Genomic DNA, 23047 nt, shown 5'->3' with positions numbered 1-23047 from the left:
CAGCTGTATCGTCAGAAGAGAAAGAGCTGCAAGAGATCTGCCCTGTCATTGTGTTGCTAAGTGGTAAACAAGTTCACACGGCGGTGCCTTGGCATGACATGTGCACGTTTTCATTGTCTGTAGAGTTACGTGTGGGAATATGAGAGTCTGAAATGGCACATGAAGGTGTCGGTTGGGAAAGAAAAACAGCTTTTTTCTTTTTGAGGCAATGGAAATGTATTTCAGCTGAACTCTTGACTTGCTGAATTTTCTGTTTTATTCTTTTCATCTTTGAAAAAACCCTTTCTGTTTTACTTCCTTATGCATCCTTCAGCAAGATATCCCCAGCCAATGTATCTGTCTGTAGCAGGGATTTTGTTTTCCTGATCAACGGCATCAGAACTGCAGCATTTGAAGTTTATGGCATTCTCTCATTTAGTGGTTTTTTTTAAATGATGTATTGTGCTTGAGACCTACCTCTGCGATTGAAATGTCACTTGGAGTCAATGTGGCCATTGCTTGGGAGAGCAGGAGCAAGAAAGGTCAAATTTAAAAAAAAAGAAAGGAAAGAAACAAAGAAGCAGTGATGTCCAACTGCTTGGGAATAGTTGGAGGTGTCTATGAGTAGTTGTTTGAACATTCACAGCCTCCCATCCCCTTCCCGAACACATTGCGTTCTGTTGCAGCTAGAAGACACTAGCAATTTTTACCTTACTGTTCCAAACATTGTAATGGATAGAGGCTACAATTATTTTTGTGCATGCTTATAATAAGAGACAGTTATTGTTTGAAAAACCGTCCTCTCAATATAAAAGGAAAAAAGCCAAAAGGTAGCAAAAAGGACTTATCTTCTCACTGATAGATAATGTGGGCGTAACAACATCACAGATCCAAGCTGTGAAGGGAAGCCTATGGAAGTGGTGGGAGTTCATCCACCGCCTTCTGGATCTGTTTGGCTTTTGCAGGGTGTCTGGGCTTGTTCCTTGAGAAATGCAGTCTGATTGCAATAATGCAGTTTCCTTTGAATATATTTGGGAAGCAGCTACTAAAGCTTCTGTGCTATAGCTGACACGAGTATCTGGTCGGAGAAAACAGTTTATGTTGTTAGTTGTGCTCTGCCTGTTCGTGCACATTTAATCAACATCTTTGTTTAGTACCTCACTGCTTTTGTTGTTGGCATTGTTTTTGCTGTGTAAGGTGCTAAAAAGGACAGCAGAGGCAAACAGAGATTTAATTTTAAAATGGGAATTGGTCTCGAAGTAGCGGAAGAATCTGTATAAATCAAGCTGGTAGTGTTTTCTGATCATCAGTAACTGCCAACACTTTTCTCCGCAATCTCAATTAATAGTGTCCTGTAGAAGGCTCTTGTAGAAAGCTTGTGGCGCTTGGTAGTAGTTCAACTGTCTTGTCTGTGCCATTTGCCAGAAAGACTCTGGGTTATTTTACTTGTTTGACAGGGTTTCGGATTCCAGGCAGTGTGAAACATGAAAATGGCATAAAAGAGTTCTCTTAATTATTTGGTGCCTTTGATTAGAGAAAAATGAAGCTTTTGTTGATCCCCATTTCCCAAAAGCAGCATTTTGGGGAAAAAACCATTCACTTTATCGATATAATAACAAGCATGCTCTAGCCCCTGGGCTTCACCTCTGCCTGAAAGCATCTCTGACTGGGGAGCGAGCTGCAGTCTATCCCTCTGCATCATTCAGTCTAAGGCTTGAAATAGTCACGAAAGATGTCAGTTCATACCAACCATCATACGGCCTGGAGGTGAACTTGTCTCTCTCTGTTTGTAAAGCAGCATAGATTTTACAAGAGAGATTAATGAAAGACATGTCTTCCTTTATATGCAAATAAAATAATGAAAGGATGTAATAGACAATGGAGAATACGGAGGTCCTGGGTTTCTGTAGGACCAGTAAACTTTGCACTGTAAACGATTTCTTTAAGAGTGCTTTTGATGGGAAGGTTTAAACAAAGAGGGAAGGGGGAATTGCCTCCTGCTCCCTTGGGCAGGGTGAGGATCAGACAGCAAACCCTCTCTGCCTCCTTACAAAACATACGGGCAGGACATCCCTGGAAATGCCACGTGGAAGGAAGGGACGGTTCGTTTCTCTCCGCTGAAGGTGTGGTGTGTTGGCCACGAGACCTCGATTGTGCCTTATACCACGCAAAGGCTCTGGGGGCTTCAAGAGTCTCAGACCACTTGAACATCGCAGTTACAACGTTAACCTAAACAACCTAAAAATTGCTGCCCGGCTTTTCTACCCTCCCCCCGGCAGAGTGCTTGTTAGCCTCAGACCCTGGCTGCTTTGGAGAACTGTCCAGAGAAAAATGTTTGCAGCGTTGGCAATCATGTTAGCAGTGAGTAATCAATCAGCTCCACTTGCGTAAACGGAGAGAGAGCGCGATTGATTACTCGCAGCTCTGCTAACGATTGCAGTACCCACAGGCCCCAGGGCTTTAGCACTTTAAATGGACTAAAAATTCATAGTTGCTGTTTGGATCTGATCACCCTTCATCCTACTCAGAAAGTTAAAAATAAATTAGTATTTTGGTACTGGGATGCTTATAAAAACAACCTTCTTCAATGCAATCCATAAACTCTCTCCGGTGAATAACTTGCTGAGTGCTAAGGGGAGCTCCTGATGCAGTTTTCATCCATCTATTCTGCTGCCGCCTTCTGCATCTCTGCCAAACCTGGCCCAGAGTAAGTGCTATGAAGAGGGGAAAGAGCAGTTTTCTGTTTGTGTAACTGGTGTCGGATTTGACTGGGGAAGGAAATGCTAATGACACTACGAAAGCACGGTCTGTGCTCTCTGATAGTTTGTGTGCAGGGATTATCCGAGCTGCGCCAGGTTTATGCACAGCATGATTACGCTGGAAGTACTTTGCAAAATTCAGGGAAACGTTCGGGGGAAGGACCATCTCTGGAAGATTTTGCTTGAAGGTTGGAAAACACAATCTGCCCAATGTCTTTCTTGCCTGGCCATCCTTTGGGAGGGTGACATTGTACTGAGCTGCAAGAGAAGGGAATATGCTCAGTTCCTTTCAGTGAGAAGACAGACAGAAGTTTTCAAGGGAAACAAATACATTAATATTGTTGTAAGCAAGACAGCCAATTTGCTGGCAACTTTTTGAACAGTTTTAATGTAGTTAAGTCTGCTCTGTGTGGCAATAGCAGTATGGAGATAAAGCAGCTTTATAGGGCTGCATGTATCTTCCCGAACAAGATTACTTGCTTTTTAAATAGCTTCCACTACCTAAAATGACATGACTGGATTGGAGACAAACTTCAAGTAAATCTCCCGCCTTCCATTAAGTTTCATTCTGAATCGAGTGCCTGCTCAAAGCAGATCTATCTTCACTGCACAGTAGTCTGGATAGTGTCTCTAATCTCTTCCTCCTCTAAATGCAAAATATTGCCCTCTGTAGCTTGGGTACCATCCTGCAGGGTGGTTACTCACCAAGGGAAATCCCACCTTCAGAAGGGCTCGCATTGTAAATACCTCTGAGGGGCTGGAGCACCTCGGGTCTGAGAGCAGCAAGATAGCCCTGTGCGTAACCGGGGCTCTGCAGACACCCTCTCCCTGTTGCTCTTTCTCTTCCCTTCCCACAAATTCCTGGTTCATTTTCCCCCGTGGCTTTTTTGACTTGTAGCCTCTTGTTAGCTAGCGTTATTTTTCAGAATGAGCCCTTAAATTCGCTTTTGCAGCATGAATGTGTTGCTTGTTGGTTACAGTTAAGCTGATACATCTTTTGCTAAATTAAAGTCAAAATATTCTTCAGTGTTGCTCCAATTAACATGGTGTGTTAGCACTGACATCCCAATGACTAAGCGCAGTCAGAATTTAACTGATTTAATTTAAATGTCTTACAGCAAAGGAATTATCCAGGGTAAATCCAAACCCTGTGTCACTTTGTCCAATGCTTTATTGGTTTTGAATGCAAAATTAACTTATCAAAGAGCTTGCCAGCATCCAGACATTTTAACATCTTTAGATCCTTTAATATTTTTGAAACATTTCATTACTGAAACAAACATATGAAGAATATCACAGCTCCTGTATCAAATGGGACTTCAATTCTACATGCTCGGGGAGTGGTTCTGCCCTTCTTATCAAGGCTGGATAATGACTCATTCCTCCAGGATTACAATGCTATTCAGCCAGAGAAAAGGAGCAAAAACCAGATCCAGAGGGCAAAGTGAAAATAATAGCCTCTTCTGTATCTTGAAGTAAGCCAGAGATTTAGGAAACCATTTTTGTTATGTTGTAAATGTTTTATGGCTCTGGACTTTTCCATGCAAAAGGTTTCACTGTGTTAACACTGGGGGTTTAATGTAAATCATCCTCAGAGCAGACTGTAAATATACACAGGGATGGAGTAAGAGGATGCACTGGAGAAAGCATCAAATATGTGAAAAATGCAATTGAGGTGATCAGCAAAATGCTGGAGCAAGGACTTGGCACATAGGGCTGGGGGGCATGGGGACCACTGGTGTCCTCCTCTGGCACTGCTTAACAAGGTGTTTGGCTTTGTGCTGTGTTACGTGAGTTCGTTACCTCGGTTTCTTGGGCTCCGAGGCAATGGTTGTGCGCACGTGAGAGAAGGCAGCAGGCTGACTTTGGCTTCTATGTTGGTTTGAAACACTTCTCAAACCGTGCTATTTCGGATAAGACCCCACTGCTGAAGCAAATCTCAGGGGCTTCTGCACCCAAGGGTCAATCTGGTTTTTTCCTACTGAATCAGCTGTGCTGGTAGAAGTTGCTTCGTTTCCCTGTGCAACTTGTGTCTCTCTTTAAGAAAAGTGTGTTTCTGCTGGGTGTTAACATGCAAGACTGCTGTCCTGTTGTGTAGCTGTGACAAGGCACTGCGGTTTTCCTATGAGATAAACCAGCGAATATCAACAATCACTGTGTGTGATGGAGGAAACAGAAGCTGATCACGCTAACTGCCTTTAAAAACTGCCAGCACCTTGTCTCAGCCAGCATTGCACAGTGAGGGAATAGTTACATCACTGTGCTGGGGAAAAGAAAACCTGGTGCAGATAATATTGAAGTTACTTTCTTTGTCACGTTTCATAGCACACTCTTAACAGCACCCCCAGTGTTCATGCATACATCTTCTAAATAAGCTTTTCTCCTTGGCTGCTCTTCCCCAAGGCAAGGGGAAGTGTAACGCCCCATCAAGAAAGTACGTGTATGGAAGAGTGAGGATGGCTTCTTTTGGGACCAGCACACCTCTGGTGCAGTCCTGGAAGAAGAAAAGAGCAGCTATGATTTCATCCGGGAATCTCCCTGGATTTGGGGGAACAAGAGACTCCCAACACTGCATGTGAGCTCTCACCACCTGAACCAGCCTGCCCTATGACAGCATTAAAAAGCAAGGTGGGCATTGCTCCCGACAGTCAATTTATCCCTTAATGATGGAGTGTATTGCCAGTGAAGTCCAAAAATCTGACAATTACAGTCATTCTTTAATTGTAACTTGAGTTGTATGCTTGAAAGGTTAGTCTGGTGTTTTAAGGCTGGCTACTTTATCTTTTAATTAAATGCCCATCAAACCTCTTTGATCTGAGGAACAAGAACTCATAAGAGGCAGAGTCACTGCTCTGCCCAGGTAATTCTCAGTAATCCAGATTGTGTCATCCTGCAGCCTGGAGGTAATTTGAATTGAGGCTGCGGGTTGCTGTTGGGCTCCTGTCTGCTGAACTTGTTGATTTGCATTCCGAGAAGATCTTCCAGGAGATAATGGGATTTGTGAGGAAAGTTGATTTTACCTTGTTAACCGGTGAGGGAATAACTCATCCTCTGAACAAGAGGCAATGCAGGATGGTAATTACTCAGCCAGGTGGAAGATATCAGGGAATGGGGGAGGCACAGCTGCCTAGCCAGACCAGCCCTGGTTTGTTCCCTGTTATAGAAATGCCATCATAGAGTTTCTTTAAGTAATTCCCTGAGGCTAGGAAATGAGAGAAAATAAACCCCCAGTCCTGGGTTGCCAAAATCTTGAGCACAATCGCAGGAAATCATGAAAAGCGTTGACTTTGTGAGATAAAATTCAGATAGCTTTGGGTTTCTTTTGAGTGTATTTTCTGTGGGTTTTGGACTCCTAGATCCAAATTTAAAGCTGCTTCTGGCACCGTAAGAAGCAGGAATTTTATTTTTTCTTGAAGTTAAGGGTTTTTCTTGTGATCGCCTGAATTGAAAAGCTCAAAACCCCCAGATAACACAAGGTTCGTAACAAAATGTTTGCAAGAACCTATCACCCAGAGGCATCCTCTCTCTGTTCAGTGGCATCCTTCCTGCTTGGGGCACGGGGGCTCGCTGCAGCGGACCCTGGGCCCTCTGTTGATGCTCCTCACAAAGTCTTTGCTTTGAGCTTCCGTCCCCTCTGATTCAGTGCTATATAATTGACACATGTGTGTGCCTGTTTCATGCATCTGAATGGGATGCTGCTGGGAAGCCCGTATACCCTGGCGGAGCCCCTGGGGCTCGAGCAGAGAGGCAGAAAGGAGGAGTGGAATAACAGGAGTACATGGAGTAGGAAGAGAAGAGAAAGAGAGGAGCAGCCAACACTCAGCAGGGTCCTGGGCAGCGGGCAGCAGTGCTGAGGAGCTCCCAGCAGCCATGGTCTCTGCCCAGTCTATCCCCTCCTTCCTCCTCCTCTTGGCCAGATGTTTCCAGCCCCAGCACTATGTTGGTTACCCCTGCCTCACCTCTTGGACTTTTTTCAGGCATATCCTTGACTGTGCTTCTAGCAGTTCCCAGGAAATGCCTTCCCTTTCTCCTCACCCTTCCTATTTCCCAGCTTGACAACCACTTCATAAAAATGTATATGAGACAGCAGAGTCCAAAACGAGCTTAGGCATTGACTATTTATACACATAAATATGTGAGTCTGTGTGTCAAGCTGTTCTACAGAGACATGTTTATTTTTAAAAAGGAGCTGTCTTATTTGCTCATTCCTCAGGATAACTTCTCTCTCCATCAGAACTCTGTGCCCAGTGCCCAGCAGGCCAAGTTCTCTCCTGGAGGAGTCCCTCCAAGGGCCCTTTAACAGGAGTACTTGAGTACCTACCAAACTTCAGTGCACGTCATTTAATGTACATCACGGGTTAGGTTGTAGTGATGCTTCACACCTCCTCTGAGTGCTGACCCAGAAGGTGTATGGAGGGCTACAGAAGAATGCTGGGTTTCGATAAATGGCTGATCTGTTTATAAGGTTGCCCCATCCATACAGCACCACACAGCTTGTGTTGGTGATAACTACCATGGGTGACTTCTACTGCAGCGTTATACACTCTTTTCCTGCTGTTTGTAACATTTCCTTAGCATTAAGCCTGATGAGCTGGTTTTAAGAATCCGGTTGAGTGTCTTGACCATAAAGTAAATTAACAATCATCAACTTTGTTCATTCTGAAACCACCAAGGTTCCCTGCAGGTCTTCTGCTTTCATTTGTCTGCAGTGGCCGCTGGATCTTCCTCAGCCTCTCGGAGGTAAAATCACATTTTTCTTGTCCTCAGGAACTTCCTGGGTTTCTCCTCTCAGTCAATAGGGCAGGACAACAGTCATCACTTACATGAAGAACTGATTGACATTATTCACATAAGCATTTGCAAAGCATACTGTACATCACAGTAAGTATACCTTAAACGATAGTTAAAACACTTCATTACATTGGTTAATCTTACAGTTAAATCATTCATATGGGATACTATCACCAGAGGCTGTCAAAGGTCAGCTCTTTCCTTTTATCTTGAAAGCCAGAGTCTGAGTTCACAAATGTCTTATAAGGACACAAGGTGCTAAAACGTCATTTTTGTATAGTTCAGAGGTATTTCAAACTTGACTCGCTCCAAAGATAATTGTTCTTATTTCTCCATTAACAGGAACTTTATGCCCTTTGGTACATGAAAGCAAACCACAGCATAACTCTCAGATGAGGTCTTAACTGGCTTCTACCATACAAAATGCTTTCATGTATATTTTGTAGAAACTAACAAACTTTTTGATTAGATATCAGGCTTCTGTTTGTAGACTTCGATTAGATACTAGTGGTGAAGATAAACATTTTGATTTAGTCACCACTTCTAGCAAAAAACACACTAATACTCCTCCCAATGGGAAATGGGAATAAAAGCGAAAGTTCTCCTGAAGTCTTAAAACTTGTAGCTAGTCTAGAAAAACAACTTAATTGATGTTCTCCCTGACCTTTCTCATCTTTTCATTTCAGAGCAGGGAAACGGAGCCTTGAAGAGCTTTATGGCAGCAGGGTGTAAGTGTTCTTTGTGCTGTAGCTTTTCATTGTGAACTCAAATATTAAAAACTGTTTGTGATTGCTTCTGGTATTAAATGTTAGAGTGACACCTATAATCACTTAACTTTGTCCCTTAAATATAAACTTTTAAGGTATTCTCTACCAAACTCCATGTACAGATTTTGACCTGTCAATTAGCAACCATGATGCAGCCACAGGAAAAGTGTCCAGCATAAACAGAATCAATTCTATTGATTTCTAAGGGAAAGTTCACTTGAGGGATGGCTCACAAAGTCCTAAAAAGCATGATTTCAGTACTAAACCCTTCTATGGTCAGGGCTCTTTTTTCAGCGATGCACTGTACAATGTTACTCTGATTTGAGCTGGACCCTATCAAGACTAATGGGTTTAACCACCACCATTCATATGGCAGCTGTAAGAGACAGTGAGGACCTGCTCCTGCTCCCCCCCCTCAAAAAAAAAAAAAAACCAACCCAAACCAAACAAAACCAAATGAGTATTTTTTAGGACTTTGAAAGCCCAGAGCTTGGGTGGATGCTCTTTTGCTAAGTAGTATATGAGTGGATTTGCAGAAGAGAGAAAGAGGCACTGAACCTAGAAATGGTGTGTGTTGAGGGGAGCTTAGAAAGGGCTTTGGAGCCATGAGGAGGGGCTAATTTTCAGTGGTTTGATCCTTGGTTTTTTTTCTTAAAAAGCTGGACTTCATGTGGTTGTCACCGCAGTGGAGCTACCTGACCCATCAACTTCCCCTTAAATGAAATAACTTCCAAGGGTCTGAATTGTGACTAATTACTCAGGTCAGAAGTACAAGCAGTATCAGTGGCTTCTGTTTCAGTATCTGCCCATCATGCTGCTTCCTCAATCACCAAGGCCTCTGATCCTGTGGAAAGATATTAAAAACCAAGAAAGACAGCAAATGTCATCACATATTTTTCCATGCAGGTGGGGTAATACCAGAGCCAACAGCTGATGCACACAAGGGAAGGCTCTGTATCGCAAATGCACCTGCAAACACATGCACTGGAGCCAGGGAGACCTCAGGACAGGCTCTGGGAGAAAAGACCCATCTCCTGCAGAGCCCTCGGTGGGTCACACCCCTCATCTCTTGGTTGAACTGATTTGAGTACTTGGAGCTGGTAACCACATTTGGCTTTACGGATTATGCTTTACAAAAGGACTGCTTTTTGGCACAAGTGTTACAACTATAATTCACTGTATAGGTTTTCTCAAATTCTTCCTTTCATAAATGCTATGTCCACTAGCACAATTAAATGAGGTGTCCAGGGTAGGAGAAACAAAGCCCCTTTGAGGACACCTGCCTTTATCCACAGGTGGCAGAAAGAGCCTTTTGATAACTTATTTCAGCCTCCCATGCCTGACTTTGAGATGACCAAAGGAAGGCGAGATGAGTATCACCCAACCAATAAAAATGTTGTACTGCTGCCAGTCTGCCCCCCATCCTCATTTCTGGCACAGCTACTGCTGCAAAGGAGTTCTTTATGTCAGTAACCTGTCCCCAGCAACAGGCACATCAATTCTTTAGTGCACGATCAACAGAGGCCTATCTAAGGGACAACTTACCCAGGACGGAGGTTTCTTTGCAGGCTTTACTAGTTAACGGTGGCTGGGCTTAAAAAGTTGGCTTATCATTGCACACCATGAACACTTTATTAAGGAAAATCTGTCAGTTGTAGATACTACTGATTTATAAATGAGCTGACCTCAGAGGAGGAGGGTCTTATATTTCTTTTTGGAAGCATCTTGATAAATGTCACGTAATTCAAAAAGTCATAAATCCCCAAACCCAGACCCTGCCAGAAAAGCCTGAGTGGAAAGGGACGCTCCGATCCTCAGTTCCTCGGAAGCCTGCTGGTTTCTCCATGAGCTTCACTATGAAAAATAACATAATAACATAACACCATTTGTATTTAAAAGATGCATTTTGGAATGAAGCCCGGGAAACCCCCAAGCTCCCCTAGTCAAATGCTTGTCCACTTTTTCACAGATTCTGTGCTCTGTGAAGACGCTTGCATTTTGTTGTTTATCTTAACACCTTCTTTTCCTAATTAGGTCTGCACTGTACAGCTTTCAGTCTGTCATGTTGTGAGATACAACTGAGATGGTGCGTTACACTGCAAAGGCGGTGGCTGCAGCAGTCTGAGGCGGGTGATGGAATCGTTGTAGAGGCTCAGCTTTGATTAGCAGAGAGGTTTAATCACAATTAGCTGACATAGTGCCGGCTGCAGTTCGGCCTGGTCTAAGCAGAACAGCCAGCATCGTGTCAGCTAACTCAGCGCTTCACACATGACCACATCCCTAATGAAGACTAGCCCTTTGGTGGACATCTGTCATGAAATTCTCCATCCTTCTCTCCTGCTCTCTCTTACATGCTGCGATGGACAAAATCGTTATAAATGGAGCATGAGTATAGATATTTGCTTATTGGTCTGGCTTTTCTAAGGCTCAAGGCACTGGGGCTGTGCTGCGCTTGGTGAAAAGCTGAACTCATTAGTGTAAGAGGAAAGGGGAAGAATGGGTCAAGCTTTCAGCAGGACTTCCCATCCCTCAGCCCCCACAAAGTGAGGATGGGATTGCTTCTCCTTCCCTGTTATTCCCAGGGGGAGCATGTTCTGTCAAATATGCAATTTCCTAAAAATGTGGGGATCCCTGTTGGCCTGGGGTGCAATGTTCCTCTTACATTGCCCTAGCAGCCTGGGTAGGGAGCATGCAGCCCTGCAAACTGTTGTGGCTCTTCATTCACCTTGTTCCTTATTATCACAGAAAGTGACTCCTCGCTAGTTGACATTAGGTGAGGGTTTCATCATTGAAACCTGCTGCTTTAAGATGTTGATGATGTCTCTCTCTCTCTCTCTGATTTTTAGAAAACAACTAAGCTGGCTCCCCCCTCCCCCCGCCTTGTTTTCTTTTGTTTCTGCATTTTGTGTAGGCTTTCTGGTCCTAAACTCAACAGTCTACAGGTTCAGGTTTGTGAAGGTACTTAGACATTGAAAAAATTCATTAAAATTAGGGGCCTTTTGAAAATATGGCTACGCTTCTGTCTTTTCCTTTAAGCTTTTAACTACTGTTAAACATTTGGCCCTTAAATCATGTTTCTGAAACCAGATTGAGCTCAGATGTAGCCCTTCTATTATCTAAAGCCTGTGCCCCACATTTTGGCAAATCAATCATTGCTATTCCTGCTTCGGAGCTGTGGAACAAGCTGTCAACTGATATTAATCAATCTTTGTCATTGCCCGTTTCCAAAAGTCATTAGCATGCTCAGCCTCACATTATATTCTCCAGCAGAAAAATAACACATTGTCAAGTGTACTTTGTTATGAGTTACTACACAAGTGACCTTATTGATTGCACATATGTAATAGAGGTCTGTATTTACCGAGAACCTTCAAGTTTTTGTGTTTGCCTTTATTGTATTTCCACTTTCTCTCTTTTTTTTTTTTTTTTTTTTTTAAATATATTACTTTGTTTTCTTTAACAGGCAAAACAGCTGTTTCCAAGGAAATGAAGATAGCTGAGGAGCTGGTATGAACGTTACAAGTAAATGAAGATATCAAGTACATCTGACTGTTGGAACAGTAGGAAATGATTAATGACCCTTTAACACATTAAAAAACAGGTCTGCCAACATATAGCTATTTCTGTTGTCACATAGTAACACTTTAAATTCCTATAAATGTGGCCACGGTGGAGTTGGCATGTGTAAAAATCTTTCTTCTTAGCCATCAAGGCTTTACAGATGGATTTCTCTTGCTAGTTTTTCCTCACGACGCTTGGCGAAGGCTGGCTGTAGGAAGATACCCCCTTTCTCTTTTTTTTTTTTTTCCCGAGAAGAACAATTCAGTTTAGATAGGCCTTTGCACCGTATTACTTGCCTGGCTTCGTTGTTGTTTCTCTCTGTGTGCCAAGGGAAAGAAGCGATGTATCCTCCCTGGCCTGATCCGTGCTGTGGGATGCCGCGGTCCCCAGAGCGACGCGGTGGACACCACCCTGCGGTGCAGCGAGGGGCTGATCCCCATCTCAGCATCCCCAGCTCCTGCAAAGCCGCAGGGCTCCCACACTCGCACTCTCTGCCAAGACATTTAATAAGGAAAACCTTCACGGGCTCCTGAGCACAAAACCAATCCAGTGCTGACGACGGGTCTGAGACCTCAGAAGATGGAGCTGCAGAATCCGTTGGAAGGACTGGCGATTAATGTGTATTTCTTCGCCGTCAGGTGAACAAGGAAACTTTAACAGTGTCGAAAGTTAGAGCGTTGCACCAGCGAGGGCCCTCAGGGGTCAGCGAATCCCATCCCCTGCAGCCATAAGCAAGCACATCATAAAACCCCTTTATAGATGGAACAGTCTTTATATTAAAACTACCTATTTGCAAAGCTGAATCAGAAGTGGGTCCAGCCCAGGATGCTTGTAAACATATTTCTCATTTCCAGAGTAAATCCACTTTGGGCAATAATAACAATTTTTGCCCCTTGTACTGGCTTCTCAATGTTTTCTCACAGTCCCCACTGTTGGCCAAGATCTCACACGCACTTGGAAAAAATATAAGCACTTGGTGTAGGCAATGGAGCACAAGTTAGATTTCTGGTGGATTTTTTTTTTTTTAAACTTCATTGAGTAAAAAAACCCTACCATATTTAATAAGTGTGTAGCCTCACTCCCTTCCATTTCTAGATTGCCTTAAGGTGTAGCCTCAGGAAAAATACATTACAGACTCAAGCCCTGAGCTGATGAATGCTACTCTTATGGCAGTAAGTTCAAGATCTGAAACAAACTCTTAAGAGTTATCGCTAGCTGGAGACAGCAGCAGGTAATGGGAAGCATTCCAGGGGATTGCTGCTGAAAACCTCTTTCTAGCAGCTGAGGATCCACAAACCCCCACAGTACAGGTTTTGACATCAAGACACCCTCAGCTGGGAAAGAAAATACAACATTAGTCAGGGCTTCAACAGCCCTTCAATATGTCATCGGTTTTATTGGGACTAAATCTCAGTCAGGCAGGTCACTCTCCTGTATTCTCATCCGACGCTGTATTTTGCTTTAACTGGTTTATCAGAAGAATCAGTCTTGCTGGTATCATAAGAGTTCTGGTAACTCTGGAAGGAATTTCTGCTTCTGGCTGGTAGAAAAAGAAGAATGCAGAAGTTTTAAATCAGTTCACACAAGGACACCTTAAACTCTGCCCAGTAAAAGCTTCACAACATAATTTGTCTGTCTTTCCTGGGAAGTTTTATTATAAATACTTAGTAGGAGACGTCGACACCGAAATGTCAAATTTTCTGGTCAAAAAATGTGTGTCGTCTTCTCTTATCTAGGTTTTATTTAGAAAAATGCATGCAGGAGTTTCTGACATACCAGATCCAGCCTCAGTTGGTGACAATAGTAGGTAATTGCCAGTAAACCACTTAGTGCATTTTAATAATGTCTGAAGAGCTTCCCAAATCCTCAGCCACGTCTCTCCCTAACATAAACATTTTCAATATTTAATTTGAGTGATGCCAAGGAAGACTGCTGTCCTCTTCTTGCCAGCCAAAAAATCGTGAACAGGTCTCGCAAGCGCTGGGGCAAACAGCAGTAACGACCTGCCTCGATGGCAAGGGAGGATGGCTGTTGTGATCATCCACTGTCAGCTCTGCTATCACAGCCAGAGAGGTGCAAAGAGCTGGATTTTGAATCCACTTTAGACGGGTGGTTTCTCCCCCCCCCCCCCATAGCTCTGTACTGTAGCAAATGAGCTTCATCCCTGTTTCAGCCAGCATAAGCTGGTGTGGCTTCAGTGATTACATATTTCATAGGCCGTTGATTGAAGTGCTCTTACAGTCCTTTCCCCTCCTGAATGAATGTTTATGCCCTGGAGACTTCTTCAAAGGACCCAGGGACAAAGGTTTCAACTTAAGAAAACATTTGTGCAGGTCCACATAGGCAGCCTTGCTCTGCACAGCAGGTAAGCACGTACTTAAGCACGTTAGAGATTATGGCGTGAAAACACACAGAGTTATATACATGCCTGAGTGTGCAGCTGGCTAGGGACAGACTGTTCTAAAATCAATTAGAAAATGATGCAGGATGCCCATGTCTGTATCTTGGCACTTATTTTATTTTCTTTCCATTTTTTTCTCTTCTGTTTATGCGAGTAATCCATTAAATAACAATACCCAAGAAACAACCAGTATTGTGCCAGAAAAGCACCTTTTCCCTTGTGCCATTATCAGGTTTTCTTTCCCCTCTGTGAGCATCATTCCTTCCGCCCCCAGTGAGCTCCTAATGCCTTTCTGCTTGAATGCTACGGTTACTGCATTGCATCCACTGATTTTTAAAAATAAGGTTTTTAAATGCCCATTTCTGTCAGGTATTAAGTGCTGTCCAAGGCAGGTCTGATAAATAGTGAAATAAAATCAGACCTGATCTATGTCCCTTCTGCCGAAGACGGAGGTGATATTTGCAGCCATTTGAATGGTGGTGTAAAGCACAGGGAGAGACCCTGCAGTGCAGACTGTGTGACGGTGCATGCTGCTGCGCCTTTGCACTTCTGCAGCCTCTCCACGGGCTGTCCCATCGATTCCAGCTCTGTTTCAGGAGCCTGGGAGGGAGGGCAGTGGGTTGCCTTGGGTGCACAGCAGCTGTAACTGGGCCATCAAGGGCCAAGATCGCCTCGGTCAGCGTCCTTCAAGTGGGTGAAGCAGTGGGTGACTTCAGGGATGGGATGTCTTCTCAAAGGTGCAGCAGGATTACTGAGATCTTTATCCCCAGCAGAAATGCTTTGTTGCCCATTAGGCCTCATGGGATAATAGACCACTAAATGTGTCTCTTGCAAATTTACTCCCTGTAGTCTGCTGGAGACTGTGTGGAGGGAAAGCCTGTAGCCCCAGACATGCTATTGCCCATGATTACTGAGCTGGCTGTAGTTATTTCTAGGTGAAAACATTAATCATGATGGATTGATTTTTTTTATGCATGGGATATGTGGTTCTACAGAACTAAATTTTAACAGATTATTAATTAAATGCTGATTCCTGCCATTAACCAGTACTTTAAAAAGGTTTAACACAGCCTGTGTGAGGAAAAGTACTTTCATAATAGTGCAGTTTTCTGTTTGTTATCTTTTCCATTGTCCCTCCACATTGAGTTGTGGTTATATTGTTATTTTCCTTTTGATTTTATTTACCTTCACCCATCTTTCTAATTTCCCTGCCCGGGGTGGATGGGTAGCCCAGGCTGTGGCAGGACACCCATGCCTAGAGAATGACGGGAAATGGAAACGTTTTGACCTCTTGGGATGAAATACCATGGGCATTGCTTTACAAACAACTGGGGAAAACTGGTTTAGTAGATTGCCCCTCCCTCCAATTAAAAAAATGAAAAAACCCCCACCCAACAGCAAAGGCCCCTTATGTGTCGAAGCACAAGAGGGCAGTGTTAGGTTGAATTGAGTCGCACAAGGGTGCGATTAGCCTGGGAACACTTTCTGGCTGATGAGTTTAGGCTATTCGTGAAGATTCGTTTGCTCGGGCAGTGACGGGGTGAGGCCAGCTCCCACCAGGGCTGGGCGATAGAAGAGGCAGCCAAGCTCCTAAACCACCTTCTTCGCCCGGTTCAGCGTCAGCTGCCTTGTGACACTGCTGGGCAGGGCATTTTGGGGCACAGGTCTTGCTCTGGGGTCCCGACAGCCCCCCTGACCCCCACGGGGGTCTGCTGTGACCTACAGTGCCTGTCTGTCTGTCTCTGCCCGCTGGGATTTCCGATCCTACCTCGGGCACAGGGTTGCATCGGTGGCACTTGCCTGAAAACTCGGCACAGCAGCTGCTTCGTTATCTTGCATCTGGGTTTAACAGGGCAGGAACGCTAATCCTTTCTCAAATCCCTCCCCTGGCATGGCTGGGGGTGAGACATCCCAGCTCCCACCGTCTCTGATGGAGCTGCCGGAGCATTTGTGCCGCGTAACATCACGCAGCGTCCACAGGAACAAACCGGGCTGGTCCAACGCAGGGGCTTGCCAGCCCCATACTGCGTCAGTAAAAGACAACCTCATTGTCAGTCGGTGCCTTTTACAGGGCAATAAAAGAGAAATAAAAAAAAAAATATGCAAGGAAACAGCTGTCAGTGTATAAAATTAAAGGTGTCCTCCCAGGGAGAGGAGGGATGGCAAGAGGAACCTCTCCACAAAACAAGCATCACATCCCGGCAGGGTACCAGTAACCTGATCTTTCACAGCATGGTCCTGGTTTACCCGGAGCTCTCTGGCCTCTGAGCCTCCTTTGTCAGCCTCTGTTTTTTCATGAATGATCTGAGAGCATGGGTTCTCTCTAACTTTTTCCCTGTTTTCAAGGAAGCATGGTGTTAAAAGCAACGGTTTTATGCGTAACTGTGGTGGCTAATCTTGAACCGTGTATTACTGCACACGCAAAGTAAGGGTTGAGCATAGACATGCATAATTTATTTGTGCCTGGAGGCTGGTTGCTTTTGTGCTCTCTAGTTTTCTGGTGGTTGTATCATCCCTGGGAATGGACTTAAGCCATGGACATGAGCATGGTGCTCTGACCCTGAAATGGAGGCCATTAAAGGACTCATCAGCACTTCATACTGTCTCAGCCAAGCCTGCCAGCCTCAGCTGGTGCAAAGTCCTAGGAGATCCCACTGCAGGCTCAAAGCCTCAGGCACCATTTTTTGATGTACACAAAAGACCTTGTTTTAATAGGAATTAATTAGCAGTTTAAATACTTGCAGGGTAGGAAATCCCCCACAGGGTATACTTGTTAAGGTTTCTTTACACATTACCTCCCAGGAGGATGCAGACTTTCCCTTACTTTCCAGCATCCCTCACTGCTTCAGCAGTAACTCCAGTAATTGTATTACAGCCGCAAAGTACTGCAACTGCAACCATAAAATCCTTCCAGTGCTCATCCATTCCCCTGTGTTAGATAGGATTGTGATGGGCAATAATTTATCAAAGAGTCTGAGGTTATAGTGTCGCATATTCATGCCCGGGGTGCCTTTAAGCAATGACGAGGTGATAATGTCAGTGTAACCACACATCCTGTTTGCATTATTTATTGCTCTCATGAATGACAAATTTGTATTTTAAAATGGCTGAGACATTTATCTGCTGTCCCAAAAAGCCGAATTATGAATGTGGCATAATCTTATCTCTAGGGCAGACATTTCCTTTTATTATTGGCATTTAATAAGATAATGTGTAATTAAAGGAAAGTAATTAACCTATTTCTAGGAACTTTGTATCTTGAATAAACAGGCAGCTAAAGCAGCTGTAAGTGTGCTGCCAGGAGTCCTGCCTGCTGAAGCCATCTTCTGAAGCAGGTGGTCTGCATTATAACAAGGGAGAGGACTGCGTATGGGTGTCTACAAAATGGTACCGCAGCACTGCAGTCTCTTTAGGAGTTTTAATTTTGGAGGCATTTTGCAAAGGGGTAATTTTTCCTCCTATGAGGTAACCAGGTAGTTGGGGAGGAAGCTGAGGCGTGATGAATCCTGGCTGAAACCTGGCATGGCTTTACCACAGGTATGACAGTCCTGGCAAGTTGGGAGACCCTCAAAAGTGGGGTGACTGGATGGGAGAGGAATCCCATTCAGTTTTCCTTGCCTAGTGACAATCACCAAAGACAAAGGGTGGCCAACCAGTAGAAGTGGTTAAAGAGTTAAGTAACGCTGAGTTATCCTTTAGCAAAAATCAGTGCTTGCAACGCGGGCCGGCTCTCCGCTGACACGTGTGTTCTGCATGGTGCGTGGCTCTCCTGTGCTGCACTTGCTGCTTTGCTGGAACCTGCTCTGCCGCATATAGCAGGAGAGGGTAATCACAAAAAAATCCTATGAGTCCTCTGCCACTGTTCCTTGTTTCCCCTTTTTTGAAAAATATGACTAGTCCCTATCATTTAAAAAAAAACCTCCTGGTAGAACATTTCATCTTTCAATAGCAGAACATATTGTGGAGGTTAAGAGTGTATCCTGAAAGACAATAGGCATAAGTAGCAGCAAAAGAAATTGCAAGTAGATATATGGGAAAGCTTCTTCACAATGGATGTGGTCAAACGCTAGAAAGAGAGACTGTGGGATCCTGCAGATGTTCCGATACTCCGCAAGAGGCCCTGAGCAACCTGATCCACCTTTGAAGTGAGCCCTGCTTGGAGCAGGGATTGGATCAGCGACCTCCAGCAATGCCTCCCATCCCAAACTACTCTGAATCTGGCAGCTGATCAGTTCACCGACCACTTAAATCACAGAAAGCACTTCCCTGGCTGCCCAGGCAGCACTGGGATGGGGGCTGCGCCTCTGGGGAAGCCAAGGATGGAGAATGCTGGGTGCAAGGCAGATGGCAGCTGTGCTGTACCTACCCCAAATACAGGTGCGTGCTGTGCTTTTGGTGCTGCCAGGCAGAGCAGCCTTTGGTGCAGTTTATCACAGGGGTTTGAGGAAATGATATTCAAGAATTTGTGCAAATTATGAGGACACTGGGAAGCTGTTCTGACACCTAATGAGCCACCGCTCTTCTGCTCTAAAAATGCTCTGTATCTGCTTATCCTTTGCAAAGTGACACCAGTACGAATGTGTCTGATTTTGTAAAGTGTGCCTTTTCTGTAGGCAGTCAAGCTGCTTTGGGCTGCGTGATTATGAGAGCTGAGTCTCAGCTCCTGCTTTGCTGTCATCGTCAGCATTCATAACCATTGCCTGAGAGGCACTGGGCGGTGGGAATCGAGCCCCGGTGCAGCTCCAGGTGATTGCCTTCCTCTCCCAGAGCCTCGGCACACGCTGCATGAATGTCACCATGCAGTGATTGCCATCACTCCACTGGATAGCCTAGCAGGTAAGGAAGGCTGTGCCTATCATTTAAATGAGATGCTGGCTCATCTGAGATTCACAGTCCTGCTGCGAGGTTAATTACTTTTCTCTAAATAAATATGGCAGTGAAATCTTCCATTCTTTCCTTTGGTATACTGATAGAAAGTTCAAGGAAAGGAAAACTGATATGAATTTACACGTCACGATTGCACTACTATACCTGGAAAATATTGGCCCTAGTGCAGATGCAGATAAACCAGAGTCGCTGATGAAGTGATCATACAGAGAGCAGAAGGCTTATCTGCATGGGGGAACAGCTTGACCAGCAAACCATTTCTCACGTAACCAATACCTAACCAGTTCTGCAAGCTGGAGAGGTGGGCATGGGAGGATGAAGGTGCCATAAAGTTCAGACAAATGGCCGTAACCATCCAGAGGTTTCAGTATTTGCTGTGACTAATCTAATCTGGGCATGTGTAGAGCAAGGTGACGTGCCAGCACCTTCCTCGGACCCCCAGCCGCTGCGAGCTGAGCATGCTTCTATGATTCTATGCTTGCATGCGGTGTCAGTTGGCTGGGGAGTTGCAGTTGCATAATGGGATGGAGCATAAATACAAGTCCTGATTTTACCTCTGCAGACAGCGTCAGAACTATTTGACACCTTATCAATTCATAACGCATCCTCTTTCAAAACGCTGCACTTGAACCAGGAGCTTTGCGCGTGAAATCGCACCGTGCAATGCGCTCGGGGTAGCCGTCACGCGCTTCAGGTGTCGAACGCCGTGCCCGCTATCCAGTTCAGTGTGGGGCGGTCCCCTGTAGTGCTGCGTTTTTGGCTATTTCTTCTGCCTTTTCCTAAATGATGAAATCACTGCAGCTTTCATACTATAGCGGTTCCTCCAGCGCTGGCTCTCGAGCCCCTCTCCACCCGCCACCTCCGTCCCAAGGTCCCCGAGCAGGAAAACAGCCCCCGAGCCTGTGGCTGGTGCTCCAGCACAGCTGCAGGAACAGCCTCCTGCCTTGCCAAGGAATAAAAAAAAGGGAGGGAGATTCGTTTTCTGCCGTGAGCTCATATTCTGAGAATGGGCCGTGGCGGTTCATTGCTAACATATGCAGCGCTAGACTATACACAGGCAGGGCTGGGGGGGCCGCTGGGGATTGCCTGCAATCCCAAACAACAAAGCAGGAGGGGTTTACAGGGGGGTGACAAAGGCAATTGCACCTCCTCGTGCTGCGGAGAGATCAGACACCAACTGGCCAGATGTTAACACTGAGGGGTTTTAACCAGTTGTGGTGCTTTGAAGTTGATTTTTTTTTTTCCTTTGAGCTCTGAGTGTATTTTCTTAAAAGCTAAAATACACTTTGAGTGCTGTGTTGTCATTGCAGCGTCCGGTCCTGCCGTAGGATGTGCCAGTGTCCCAGAATAGAAGGCATATATATTTTTGTTGAGATGTAGTTTCTGAATGAGCGAAACATCAAGCAATTGCCATAAAGCTTTTCTCTGAGTAATGCTCTTGTCCTTCTAGGTTTGGATGACTCTCTGACAGCGTCTATATTGGCTGAAGATTAAAGAGTAGAGGGAGACTGTGGGTCTGGCTGTAGTTTCCTTCCACCCTGTCCTGGCAAAACAAAGCAAAGACAAATGTGGCATCCCGCCCCGTGCGTTAGGTAGGGGAGCGGTTCGGGGACTCGGGGGCAGGCGGGCTGGGGGATGCTGGGCTGGGCTGTCCTCACGGATGGGGCCAGGCTGGGTCTGTCCTCCCTGGCCGTAGTGCAAAGGGGAAGGAGAGCACGGTGGGAACTGCAGCTGTGTCATGCCGGGTGCCGGAGGGATCCTGGTGGAAAGGCTGGCCAAGCGCCCTGAGGGTTTCTTGAGAAGGACCATAGAGTCTTTGGAAGGCTTTTAGGATGTGTCAGATTAACGTGCATTGAGAAAGTTGAGGTGTAGCTGATCCTTGGGACAAGGGTGTGCTAGAGTTCAGAAATGCTCAGCTGAGGTCCTCCCCAGCCTTTTTGCCCCTCTGAATCTCCAACCACGACCTCCTCCCTCTTTTGTGATGTGACTGGCTCTGAGGCCATGAAGAAACCATGTTCTTCATGGCCTCAAACTCTGTTTTGCAGAGGTGTTACTAGGCTCACCCCAAGCACATTTTTATCTCCCGGTGACAGCACTGCTATACCGAGTGTTTGCTTCAAGTCCCTCTGTCCCAGGGGAGGGCACCCAGGGCAGAGGGATGCTGGGGATGTTGGAGGCTGTGGGCCCATCCCAGGAGCCGCCTCCCTCTGCGCTTTGGCAGGTAGGGAGTGGTGAAGCCACAAAAATAGGGAAGATGGACAAGTAAAAAGCCAGACATGGTTTATGCCCAAATTAGGGAAGATGGACATGTAAAAAGCCAGACATGGTTTATGCCCAAATGCCAGACAGAATCAATATGTTCCCACAGAGCATATTGCATCTAATCACTGTTTTCTGGTGGAAAGTTTCTGACGCACTCGAAACCTAAGGCTGGATTTATTTGCAAATGCCTAGTGAGTGATAAGCAGGTGATTTAGTACAACATTTATTTTGCACTGGAAAAAGAAATATGTTAAGGCTAGCATGATTTTTTTTCTCTGTGATGTTGGGAATGGTAACTGCCCGGCAGGTCATGGCAGAAGCTGTGTCTGCTCTACTTCTGGGCCAATTGTTGTGTTTTTGCTACTGGAGATGGCAAAAAATAACCACCGTTAATTAGAGTTGGGGAGATGCCAGTTCTTGATCTGGAATAAAACCTAAAGTGCTGGCAATTTTTAGGGAAAGCTTTTTCTTGCAAAACAATTGAGATGCACAAGTCACTAGATCACAAATCTAGTGGTGCTTACAGGAAACAGTAATAAAGCCCCTTAGCTAGCTGGGAAAAAATGCTTCTTTTTAGTATGCTGTATTCAGCTCCTTCTAGATGAAGAAATTGAACAGAGCAGAATGAAGAGCCTTTCCTTGCCTTTATGCTGGACTGTGTGTGCTATTGCAAACTGCTGTTTGTACAGTAAGCTAAAGAAAACTTCTGTAGCATGAGGGGTTTAGAGATCCCAGATTTTCATCTTATCCTGAATCTGCTCAAAACATCCCATGAAAAAATGAAGCATTACAAAAATCACTGCTATGCGTAATAAAACCACTACAGAAATTGTTATTTATACAAATATGCAAAAATCAAACCAAAGCCAAGAGAACACATTTCAGCTGTATGGAAGTAAAATGATTTGCTAAGCCCAGATGAAGGCGGTGAGCTAAAACAGAGCAGTTTGCTCAAAATGTGTCAATATGATCAAAACAGCAGTTTTTGCTGAAAAGAAAGAAGCAGAAACTCTGCCGGGAAGTTTTGACCCAGCTCTGAAGCAGGGGGCTCAAGGCAGCACTCGCAGTGCCACCACCGCTGGTGCACGCTTCGTTCTGCTCCATCACATCAGGGAGAGCCAGGAAAAAATCATCGGTCCACCTATTTGCCCCTGCAAGGTTGTTGGTTATAACTGGGAGGGACAGCCCAGAACTTCTCCCCAGAACCCTTCCTAGCTAGGAGTCCTTCTGCCGAGATGCCCTTCAGGGCTGGTCCTCCTGTGGTGGCCTCGCTCATGAGACCTGGGCCATTGGAGTGGTGGCATGCATGGGCCAGGAGGGACGGGCAAGGGGACATCTCCTTTCCCTATTCCCTTTCCTTCCACTGAATGCCGGATGCCATCCTGCACTGAGTCCCACCTTTGCTTTTCTGGCGAACTAGAGAATCTGGGGCGAGAAACGCTTGTTTTGTATCTCAAGGTGAGAACTGCACTCGGAGCTAGCTCTAAGATTAAAATCAAAATACACATCTGCCCCAAGGATGGGCTTTTTCCAGCCTGCTCCCTAAAGTTTCTGCACGCTGCTGCGGAGACTCCCATCACCTCCACGATGCGGTGAAAACCGTGCATCCTTCTGCAAGAGGGGGACGGCGACTGGAAGCC

At 45.2% G+C, this 23047-nt stretch overlaps 1 long non-coding RNA gene across 2 annotated transcripts; it reads left to right on the top strand.

The window, feature by feature from the left end:
• The first annotated feature begins 2491 nt into the window (after positions 1 to 2491).
• On the top strand, positions 2492 to 14432 carry LOC115333442. Of its 2 annotated transcripts, none has more exons than XR_003920793.1 (4): positions 2492 to 2686; positions 8216 to 8257; positions 9203 to 9396; positions 11760 to 14432. It is a non-coding gene; the product is annotated as an uncharacterized LOC115333442 (long non-coding RNA). The 2 variants fall into 2 exon arrangements; XR_003920794.1 differs by having other exon boundaries at positions 2492 to 3030.
• The last annotated feature ends 8615 nt before the right edge of the window (positions 14433 to 23047 follow it).

The sequence above is a fragment of the Aquila chrysaetos genome, chromosome 20, assembly GCF_900496995.4.
Source record: "Aquila chrysaetos chrysaetos chromosome 20, bAquChr1.4, whole genome shotgun sequence".
NCBI lineage: Eukaryota > Metazoa > Chordata > Aves > Accipitriformes > Accipitridae > Aquila > Aquila chrysaetos.
This window is presented reverse-complemented; position numbering and strand designations above follow the sequence as displayed.